The sequence below is a fragment of the Bos taurus genome, chromosome 9, assembly GCF_002263795.3.
Source record: "Bos taurus isolate L1 Dominette 01449 registration number 42190680 breed Hereford chromosome 9, ARS-UCD2.0, whole genome shotgun sequence".
NCBI classification, from domain to species: Eukaryota; Metazoa; Chordata; class Mammalia; order Artiodactyla; family Bovidae; genus Bos; species Bos taurus.
The window spans coordinates 32615528-32627730 of NC_037336.1; the positions used below are offsets into that span (position 1 = coordinate 32615528).

The 12203-nt window shown below is 41.4% G+C and overlaps 1 protein-coding gene across 1 annotated transcript in view; it reads right to left on the bottom strand.

Moving 5' to 3' along the window:
- The window catches only part of SLC35F1 (solute carrier family 35 member F1), a 423236-nt gene that overhangs the window by 24895 nt on the left and 386138 nt on the right, over positions 1–12203 (bottom strand). The window lies entirely within an intron of this gene.

The following is a 12203-nucleotide window of genomic DNA, read 5'->3' on the forward strand; positions in this document are numbered from 1 at the left end:
ATTTAACACTTGTTCTTTTCCCCCCTTTTAAAAAAATTAATTTATTTTTTATTGAAGGAAAATTGCTTTACAGAATTTGCTGTTTTCTGTCAAACCTCAAGATGAATCAGCCATGGGTATACATATATTCCCTCCCTTTTGAAACTTCCTCCCATCTCCCTTCCCATCCCACCCCTTTTTTCCCCTTTTAATTTAAACTTTGTACCTATTATTGGACATGTATACACTGCTATATTTAAAATGAATAACCAACAAGGATCTACTGTATAGCACATGGACTCTGCTTGGATAGGAGGGGAGTTCAGGGGAAATGGATACAGGTGTGTGTGTATATATATATATATATATATATATATATATATATATGGCTGAATTCCTTTGCTGTGCAGGTGAAACTATCACAGCATTGCTTGTTCATCGGCTATACCCCATTACAAAATTAAAGTTTTTTAAAAATTAAGTTATCTAATGTCTTAAGACTTGAAAACAATGTGACCTTTGGGTTATGTTACTATTATATAGACATGTTTTAAAAAATAAAAATCTAGAGGCATCCCCTAAATTTGACATCCATGAACTGATATACTCATCTATATGTCTCTCTTAACATATAGTTTTGAGGGAGATGGTGAGAACTCACTAAGCTGTAAAGAGATCTGTCACTTGGAAATGATCTTCTTTATTGTCAAGTTAACCTGTGCGTACACACAATGGTGTCTTTTCTCTGGACTTGTGATTCTGGGAAAGTTAATTTTAATCTTACTGTTATTACCTGATATTATTGTTTCTTCTGGGATACACTGTATGCAGAAAATCAGTTTAGAACGCGCACCTTGACTCCAAATGCTTTTGCTCATCCTTCTCTGTAAGCTATGGCTTTAATATTCTTCATCTTAACTCAGAGGTGCTGTTTAGCACTGGCAGTCCACTCATTTCTTTACATAAAATGAAAACAATTAACCAATAAACTGAAGACCTCTCACTGTATTTTACACAAGCCACAGATATCCTTAAAACAGAACTAACAGATGCACCCTTAGATGCCACCAAGAACTCAAACAGGAGGCAGACACTCCCGTTACTCTAAAACTGTATAGAGATGATTACAATTAGCTTTGAAAACAACTCCACACACTTGACGTCCAAAAAAAATTGTAGCATTTTGTGTAGAGCTTTCATTTTATTAACAATGCACTTGGCAGAGGAAAAGGTTATTTCCTGGTGCTGAAGACTAGGGAAAAGTTTGCAAGGACACTTATAGTCTCTTTCAGGGTCAGTAAACTAATATGTCTGGCAGTTGCCTTGTTTTGTAAATAAAGTTTTATTGGAAGACAGCCATGTCCATGGCAGAGTTGAGTAGTTGTGAAGACTGTCTGGCCTGCAAAGTCTGAAGTATCTGTTACAGATCTGTTCTTTTATAGAACTGCTTGTGAACCCCTGTGGATGTAGACACACCAACAAATACACATACAGATACAAAAATACAGTATATGATGATGATGTCTCACAATTTTACTTTGGGTTGACTTGGAAGTAATACACTGAATATTAGATATGATTTTTTCTGTAAATAGAATAAATTTCTTAGCAAATTTTCAACCCTTGATGTGAGTTCCATGCTTCTCATCTTCCACAACAATATATGACAAATTACGGCACTGAACTGGTTTCTAATATCCATGTTCCCTAGGCAATCCATCAACTCAAAGAATGAATCAAAACAGTCTCGCTATTGTGGGATCTAAATGTTTAACGTTTCAGCTGCTGTCATCAACTTGAGATCTGAAGAGTCCAGTCAAAAGCTTTTCGCTTCCTATGTGAACATTCCTAAATAACATTCAGTGTAGAAAACTGAAGTTTAACCTGTAACGTTTTTTGTAGAAGTAAGCCTGCGTGCATGTGCATGATAAGTTGCTTCAGTCGTGTCCGACTCTTTGTGACCCTATGGACTGTAGCCTGCCAGGCTCCTCTGTCCATGGGATTCTCCAGCTAAGAATACTGAAGTGGGTTGCCAAACCCTTCTCCAAGGGATCTTCCAGACCCAGGGATCAACCCACATCTCTTGCCTGTCCTGCATTGGCAGGCAGTTTCTTTACCACTAGTGCCACTTGGGAAGCCCAGAAGTAAGCCTATCATTGAATAAATAATTGCAAACACCTACCATGCCAGGCACTGTACCAGATATCAGGGATGCAGCAGAGAAGGAGATGTGCATGGCCCCTGTCATGGGAGCTTAGTACTTAGTTCTAACATAAGGTGGGACTTTCATTTAAAGTTGGGACTGGTCAGTGCACAAAGACAACACCAATACAATCCATAACTGCTGAGACTTCCAGAGCAATGGGAGACAGCTCTACTCCTGCTGAAAAGTGCCTGGTTCCATGGAACATCAAGAAGGAACCACATGACACTAGTAGCCAAAATTTACAGTCAAGTTACACTGAGTCACATTGCTAAATGAGAAGGCCTGCAGAATGGCTTACAATGTATTTATTACAGAAAAAAAACATAGTCTGAAATATATTTAAATAAGGAAGAAACCCCATGTATGACTAAGTTAGTGTTTAGCAATGTTAAGAGTGAAGAGTTTTAGTTATGTACAAAGAATGAAGTAAACAGCAACAGAGAACCCATTTAATTTGCTATACATGTTTGTCAATTAACACCAAAAATAAGCCACTTATTAATATCAACTTCTAATCAGTGTCTCATTGCAATTTTGTCCCATTTTTCAATAGCATTTTTGCAGTGACTATCGTCTCCCTTCTTTAAGGTACTTGACTATCATCTACTGGAAAATATTCCTCATAAATGGACAAATTGCACAGTGGGCAGCCTGGACAACCGTGCATGCCAGCTTCCTGATGTGAACAGTGATGAAACTGAGCCAGGTAAGAGATTAACCAAGATAAGGAATTCAGAAAAGAAGAGCTGGCATTTCAGAGGCTGATGGTGTAGCACATTTAGTAAGTATGAAAATACTACACAGAGACTATATTGATAGAAATTAGCTATTAAAATAATTACAATATAAAAACAGTAAACAAGTCAGGAAATAAAGAAAGGATAGCATGAATTATCTCTTACAGAGGAAAGTAAATAAAAACTCTCAAAACTTTCAGTACAGTCTTTTTTAAAAATCTCCCATCTATGGTAGCCCCTAAAGATGTGTAGAGTGATATTTCAGCTTTAGTCAAGACAACGTCTGAGCCAATCTTTGTTCTTTATTTTAGCAAAGTGATGCTCTGATTTCTGTGAACCCATCCATGAGAGATGGATCGATACAGGTCTGCTGACAAAATTAGGTGTCTGAGAATGCAGGAGGGGGCGATGGTATGCACCATGATGACAAACACACCCCACACATTCTCCTGGAAGACAGCTAGCTGGTTTTTCCTGGCTATGCTCCAGTCCAACCACAAGCCTTTCCATTTGAAACTTCTGCATCACTATTAGCTCATTCTGTTCTTCCTTACAGCTTGTCCTGATGAGACGAGTTCAAAATATCTGCTTGTGATGTGGAGTTTATGAATAGATTCGCGTAGCAGGAATTTTGACTTCTGGTTATAATTTTGGATCTCCCTCACAATTTATCCCCAACTTCTCTAATCCTTTCCATATTTCTGGTAAATGGAAATTGCTAATGTGCCAGAGACTGGCTATTTGCTCACTTTTACTTTCTTCCCACACAAACAGTTTGACTACATTTCCCAGCCTCCCTTGCAATAGAGTGTGGCCACATGACTGAGTTCTGGCCAATAGAATGAGGAGGAAGTTATGTAGCCCATAAAGTCTCTAGGCTATCTCACAGAGAGCCCTGAAGAGGACTGCAAGAGCCTGGCCCAGGAGCCCACAAATTTTTTCTTAAGGGGCCAGACAGTAAATATTTTAGGCTTGTGTCTACAGACCCTGTCACAACTCCTCAGTGTTACTGTTACAGGCCAAAAGCAGCCATGAATAACATACAAATAAACAGTCGTGGCTACAGTCCAATAAATTTATATTTACAAAAATGGGAGGCTGGCTCACAGTTCATAGTTTTTGATCCTTGCTCCAGAGGATGGCAGAGCCACAAGATGGAAGGAATCTGGGTTCCCGAATGGCTGCCTGGTGAGCAGTCCCTCCCACCCATGAAAGCACTTACTCTAATTCAGCAATATAGAAACCTCAGGAGACAGTATACTGAGTTTTCGGGCAGGAGGAAACCAAGTCTAAACATTCATTGCTCTCACTATTTTGCTGTTTCATGTGAAACACTTTGAGGCCTCAGTGATGCTGGTTTCTCCAATTCTCTACTCACCCATCATAGTTTAAAAAAATACGAAGTTATAAGGGCTGCATTGGTTTTTAAATCTACCATTTATGATTGCATCAGGGATAATGAACTTAAAATTCACAGCCTTTTAAGATGAAAAGACTTCTTTATGAAAAGAAATATAACTGGTCACATATGTGGGTATTTTTCTAAATAAGATGTGCAGTATTGCTTTATGCTTATTGGCTGCAATGGGCTGGCGCTGCCTGCCCCAGCTTTTCAAGTGCAGTTCCATTACTGAAATTGCTTACTGTCCCCAAGGATCAACAGGGTTGCTTGGCTGCAGATTCAGATCCATGGCTAATGAAAGATTCCACTCTTGATGCAATCTCTGCAAACTCTGGCACTGAAACTCAGATGTTAAAGATGCTTGAAATTGCTGGTCTATTCAAGTTTCAGTGGTTTGGAATCTCATCCTTTGTATTAATCCGCCTGGTGATTTTTTGGTGTTCTTGTCACCTTTATTTATAAATAAAGACTTAAGAGCTGAAACAGTGCTTGGAGCATAGCAGGCATAGAATACATAAACATTTGCTGAATGAAGTTCTTTTAAACTTAGTGCATAACAATATATTATTAAATTAGCCCTACATTCAGAGTTATTAAACTTTTCTCGCCAAGTCTCCTATAACAACAACAACAAAACCAGTAAGAGAAACTGGCACATGTTGGGGGGTAATTTTTAGTGGCTGACAGACAGGGTCGGGTTGAATCAGGGAGCTTGACACCTGTCCTCATAGGATGTAATCTGGATTGCTTGAATAGTCAGTCGGCGATGTAAGAAACTTTTCTGATTATTTGTCAAAAATAACTCATGGCAATTACAAAAAATTAATCTGGTGTAAAAATGAGACTAAAACATACCGATAAAGTTCTAAGTATGTTTAAAAATGAGACTAAAAATGTGGTTTTTAGTCTAAAATGTATTTAGACTAAAAATGTATTTAAAATCGACTAAAACATATAGATAAAATATTACTCTTGCACTAGAATCACCTGTGGCTTCATGCTGCTCCATTTGGGGAATGAGGTAAGCCAATGCACTAAGTGAAGTATTTTTAAAGGGGACTTAGACTTTACAGTGTTCATTTTTTTCTCTATCAATTTTTTATTTATTTTGATAAAGCTACAAAAATAATCTCCTCTTATGAAGTTACTCTCAAGTTTAACCATTACAGTAATTCTGTGGCAATATTAAGCCTTGATAAGATAATAGCAAAATGAAGTGAAGTAAGCCATTTTCTATTTTAAATATCAGGCAAAAGGGAATGTCCTGTATGTTCAATGCTGGCTACTTTTTTTCCTGAAGAATGTTCAGTACATAATGGCATATCATGAAAGAATGATTGATATTTTATTTTAATATTTGAATTATTTTTATGTATGGGTATCATCTAAAAATTCTACTGTAATGAAGGAATCAAGGAAGTCAGTTGAAAATGACTGATATAATATTTTAAAAAATTTTATGCCTGAGACCGAGTTCTGCCTTTTCAGATAAGGAATAAGAGAAATCTCAAACAAAATTGCTTAAAGCTACATATCCAGTTATAAAATCTGACTGTTTAAGAGCAACATCCTAAAAATGGAATGAGAGAGAGATTAGTAATCCTGAACTATACTTTCACTCAGAGAAATACATCATCACCGGTCACCATTCAAAAATTATGTAATGCCTTCAAAGGCTCCCTAAGGAAAGTCTAATCACCTTGAAGTTTGGAGAGAATAAATAACTGGATCAAAACACTTAAATAATAAAGAGAAAGCACTAGTTAAATCTAGGCTCCTTTGGCTTTGCAGCCCAAGCTCATTTTGCCACACCAGACTGCTGAATTCATGCTCGACACAGCAGACACTGAAGTAATCTTCCCACCCCATTCATTTTCTCACCACCTGATGTAGTGTTTTCTTTCTTAAAGTCACAAAGCATCAGGCAACATAACTACTTTAAAAAGCAGCTGGGAAATTCAGCAAGGCACAGTGTGTATAGATAGGTGGAGGGTGGCTTCACTGCTCAGAATCGGCTTCTGAAGAGCACACTCACATGTCCCAGGCAATCCGGCTTGAAGCCAATGTACCCTTATTTGTCTTGGGGAAGTTATTAATGGGCCTCCTGTGGCAGGCAGAATAATGGACTCCCCAAAATGTTCATATCCTAATCCCCGAAAGCTGTGAATATATTACCTTACGTGGTAAAAGGGGCTTTGCATATGCGATGAAGCATTTTGAGATGGTGACATATTCTGGATTATCTGGGTGGGTCCCATATAATCACGTGAGCCCTTTTAAGGGACACAGGAATGGCAGAGTCAGATCTGAAGATGCTACAGTGCTGGATTTGAAGATGGAGGAAGGGGCCACGAGCCAAGGAATGCAGGTAACCTCCAGAAGCTGGAAAGGACAAGGAAACAGATTCTCCCCTACAGTCTCCAGAAACCACACAGCTCTGCTAACTCTTGATTTCAACCCAGTAAGACTTCTGACCTTCATTCAAGTGAAAGTGTTAGTTGCTCAGCCATGTCCGGCTCTTTGTGACCACATGGACTGTAACCTGCCAGGCTCCTCTGTCCATAGAATTCTCCAGGCAAGAATACTGGAGTAGGTTGCCATTCCCTTCTCCAGGGGATCTTCCTGATCTAGGGATCAAATGCAGGTCTCCTGCACTGCAGAAAGATTCTTTACTATCTGATCCACCAGAGAAGTCTCTGACCTCTAGTACTCTAAGGTAATAAATCTGTGTTGTTTTTAGCTACTAAGTACATGCTAATTTGTTACAGCCATCATAGGGATACTCCTTCAATTTCAAAAGTGTTTTTGTGTTCAGTAAATAAGGGGATAGAGTTCATAACTGGTCAAGCTTTGACCTTGAAAAGCTATGACACCATCAACTTGAAAACTTCTCATGTGAATCTCTTCCTAGGTTTGGTTTTAGGGAATCTCTGAGGTCCAGCAGAGCTCATCTCCTGTAATTTACAAGGATTGCTATGGATTTCGTGTTCTGGATCCCACACTGTTGGTGTAATAAAGAAGAGAAACATGACCACTTCTCAAAAGTCTCATAAAATTAGAGTCTGAAAGAGCTCTATACCATGCTGCTACTGCAGCTAAGTCGCTTCAGTCATGTCCGACTCTGTGTGACCCCATAGACGGCAGCCCACCAGGCTTCTCTGTCCCTGGGATTCTCCAGGCAAGAACACTGGAGTGGGTTGCCATTTCCTTCTCCAATGCATGAAAGTGAAAAGTGAAAGTGAAGTCACTCAGTCGTGTCAGACTCTTAGCGACCCCATGGACTGCAGCCTACCAGGCTCCTCCGTCCATAGGCTTCTCCAGGCAAGAGTACTGGAGTGGGTTGCCATTGCCTTCTCAGCCTAATTCAGAATTAAGTCCTTTACTTCCTTGAGATGTGGGGCTTTATTGCCCAGTCAGCACAAGAGGCAGAGAAGCTGCAGACAGTGGACTGGTGGGCGGGGAAGGGAATGGATTTTTTCCAAGGATGGAAAGCAAGAAAAAAGCAAATAATCAATGTAGGGCAGGAGAGCTTCATTTAATTATTTATTTCTGCCTGGCTAAGCAACATCTGTGAGCAAAAAGCCATCCTCTCTCAACTGGTAGATATTTATAACCAGACCAGAGGTTGTTCAAAGACATCATGACGAGCTGAAAGAAGAAACTCTAACTGCAGACTGTAGTAAAACTAAATGAGACCCCAGAGGTCATGGGTTAATCGTCAGAACTGAAGAGTGAGTCCCCTCCACAGCAACCATCTCACATTCTTTTTTTTTTTTTAATTGGAGGCTAATTACTTTACAATATTGTGGTGGTTTTTGCCATACAATGACATGAATCAGCCATGCGTGTACATGTGTTCCCCATCCTGAACCCCCTCCCACCCATCTCACATTCTTGTCCCACTTCCTCCAGTGATGGGAACTCCCAAGACAGTTTATTCCACTTTCAGATGACTAACTGTTAACAAAGTCTCTTTCTGTTTCACTATAATCTTATAACCTTCACCCTCTGGTCCTGGTGCCACTTGCTTGCAGCCACATGCAGTAGTTCTGAACAAGTGACTCTCAATTCTGGTCACACACCAAGATCAATTGTTGTTCAGTCACTGAGTCATGTCTAACTCCTTGTGACCGCCAGGCTTTCCTGTCCTTCACTATCTCCCAGAGTTCGCTCAAACTCATGTCCATGGATTTGGTGATGTCATCCAACCATCTCAATTGGGGGTGGTTCTTAAAAAATCTAATGCCCTGGCTGCACTGCCAACTGCCAAAATATAGAATCAGTGAGTGGGATCCAAGCATCGGTATTTAAAAAACTCTCCAGGTGATTCCAATGTGTAATCAAGGTTGAGGGGCTTCAATACTACACTCAGAGAAGGCAATGGCACCCCACTCCATTACTCTTGCCTGGAAAATCCCATGGACGGAGGAGCCTGGTGGGCTGCAGTCCATGGGGTTGCTAAGAGTCGGACACGACTGAGCGACTTCTGTTTCACTTTTCACTTTCCTGCATTGGAGAAGGAAATGGCAACCCACTCCAGTGTTCTTGCCTGGAGAATCCCAGGGACAGGGGAGCCTGGTGGGCTGTCGTCTATGGGGTCACACAGAGTCGGACACGACTGAAGCGACTTAACAGCAGCAGCAGCAGCAGCAACACCACACTCTAAATAAAGACACCCTGACCTGAAATGAATCTTCTCTTCCTTAGTCTGTGACTTTTAACCATCTTCTTAGGGCAGACACTGTGAGGCAACTGGCAGTCATTACTAAACCCTGGAGAAGAGTGGTATCCGAAACCACCTGGGAAGACATGGTGGGCTTGAATTGGTTCCTTTCATGGTTTTAAAAGTATGTGTGTGTGTGTGTGTGTGTGTGTGTGCTAAGATGCTTCAGTTGTGTCTGACTCTTTGAGACTCTATGAACTGTAACCCAACAGGCTCCTCTGTCCATGGGATTCTCCAGGCAAGAATACTGGAGTGGGCTGCTATGCCCTCCTCCAGGAGATCTTCCCAACCCAGGGGTCAAACCTGCCTCTTTTAAGTCTTCTGCATTGGCAGGTGGGTTCTTTACCACTAGCACCATGTGGGAAGCCCCTTAAAAGTATAACAGATAGATAAATTGGAACTTATCAATATTAAAAACTTTTGTGCTTCCAAGGACACTAACAAGAAAATGAAAAGACAACCACAGAGTGGGAGAACCATAAGCCCAGTAATTGTACTCTTGGGTGTTTATTTCAGAGAAATGAAAACTTTGTTCACACAAGAAGTTGTACATGTAATAGCCTCAAACAGAAAAAACCCAGAGTCTTTCATTGAGTCGGTGGTTAAATAAATTTTGATATAACCGTGCCATGGAATAGTACTTAGCAATAAAATAGAGTGAGCTGCTGATATAGTTATCTGGATGAATCTTCAGATGATTATGCTGAAAAATTATGCTGCGAAAACAGTCGATCCCCAAAGGTTACATACTGTATTATTCCATTTACATGCCATTCTTGAAGTGACAAATTTAGAGAAATGGAGAATAAATTAGTGGTTTCAAGGTGTTAATGAGATGAGTGAGCACTAAGTAGGTATGGTTATAAAAAGGCAATAAGGACACTTGGTGGGGATGGAAATGTTCTGTTTGTTAACTGGGTCAGTGTTAATATCCTGATACTGTATCACAGTTTTGCAAGATGTCACCAATGAGCGAAACTAGATAAAGGGTAAATGGGAACTCTCGTATTATTTCTTAAAACTTGTAGATTCAAAATTACGAATCTATAACTTTGTCTTGAAAGTCTGATTTTTTTAAAAAAAACAATAGGAATGAATTTTAAGAGAAAACACCTATTGTGTTGAACCAACTTTGCCTTAAGGGAATTTATCTGTTAAACTGTAACCAAATACATGTGTATAGTGCAAAGCATTATTTTAAGAATTAAAAAAGTTCTATGACTCCTCCAAATTGGTGAATCCAGGAGTATCATTTTCAGATAATACAGGTTCCCTTCTGATGGCATGATGAGAGGTACTACATGACTTCCTCTTCCCCTGAGTTACTTCTCCTAAGTTAGCAGTAACATAAATGCTAAGTAGAGAAGATGGACTTTGAAGAATTAGAATTTACCTGGTTCATCAGCCTGCTCAGTTCCTGATGTTTGTTTATGTAGACAGCCCCAAGTCTAAGCAAATGAAGTGAGGTGTGAGGAGTGGCGGACTCAAATAGGCACTAACACTATCCAGGCACCCCTCTTAGGCATTAGTTCTCACATTCAGAGAACATCAGCCTCACTGGCAGAAGACTCCCCCAGAAGATTGCCAGATGCTGATTCTGTGGCCCCGGGGCTATGGACCAGGAATCTGCATTTTTAGCAGTTTCCCCTGGTGAAAGCAGACTTTCTGAGCACTGCCATGAGGGATGCTGAGAGCTGAGCTGGATCTGGACTGCCCAAGAGCTGACCGCAGTCCTGCATACAAATGACATGCTTCGGTCATCTTCCTTTAAGGACGATGAAAGGGATTCTTCTAGTTCAAGAGTTTATAAAGAGGATTACAGGAAGCAGTGCTGAGATTGGAACTCATGCTGAAGAATGGAGTAGATGTGGATGCTTAGCTGTAGAGGAGAGAAGAAAAACGGCAGCCACTGCGCTGTGCTGGTGAGACCCCGGCTTGGGGGTTGCTTGGAGGTGATTCTGAGGGAAAGGGGTCCTCCCAGCACTGTGGTGGGGAGCAGTGGGAGGAACATGCTGTGATTTTTCCCTTCACCCTTATGTGGACCAGGGTGCACTCAGGACTTAGAGATTGCACCATGCAGAGAAAATGAATTACTAACAATGTATCAATGCTATCCAACAATATACACTTTCCTGAAGCTGCCACTGTTACCTCAAGGCTGGGCAGAAGGTTCCATGTAAAGCAGCGACTCAGCATTTTATCGCTATCTGCTGCCACGGCCGCTTTCTCCACCTCTCCTCTTCCAGATCTGCTTCTGGTCCTCCCAGCTGCCAATCTTGTTGGTGACCTCCTTTCCACCTGTGTCTGCTCTTCCTGGTCTGTTTCTTGGCTATGATTTGGCTTCAGTTCAGTTCAGTCCAGTCGCTCAGTCACGTCTGACTCTTTGCGACCCCATGAATCGAAGCACGCCAGGCCTCCCTGTCCATCACCAACTCCCAGGGTCCACTCAAACTCATGTCCATTGAGTCGGTGATGCCATCCTGCCATCTCATCCTCTGGCATCCCCTTCTCCCCCTGCCCCCAATCCCTCCCAGCATCAGGGTCTTTCCCAATGATTCAACTCTTTGCATGAGGTGGCCAAAGTATTGGCTTAGCATGGTGATATTTCTGATGATTTGCTTCTGCTGCTTTGCCTCCGGACCTCTCCAGTATATACTCGCTCCAGCTCAGCACTTCTCTGGGAACCTCTCAACCCAGGGTGACCTAATTGAAGACGCCCCGCCAACTAAGATGCCCCCTCCACTGGCCAAACCTGTGAGAAGATGGTATTGGCTATAATGCCACTGATGAGGCACTTGGGTAGAAGTGGCCATAGCAATGCCTCTTTCCTTCTGCCTCTTCTTTCCTTGCCTGTCCTAGTCTGGTCTTATGTGCTGGATGTCCCATGCGTGCTTGCTAAGTCACTTCAGTCGTCTCCTACTCTTTGTGACCCGATGGACTGCAGCCCACCAGGCTCCTCTGTCCATGGGATTCTTCAGGTAAGAATAATGGAATGGGTTGCCATTTTCTTCCCCAGGGGATCTTCCCAACCCAGGGATCGAACCCAAGTTTCTGACGTCTCTTGCACTGGCAGGCAGGTTCTTTAAAACTAGCGCCACCTGGGAAGCCTTTGGATCTCCCATACTTGTCCTTTTTCACACTTGTCATAATCCCCAC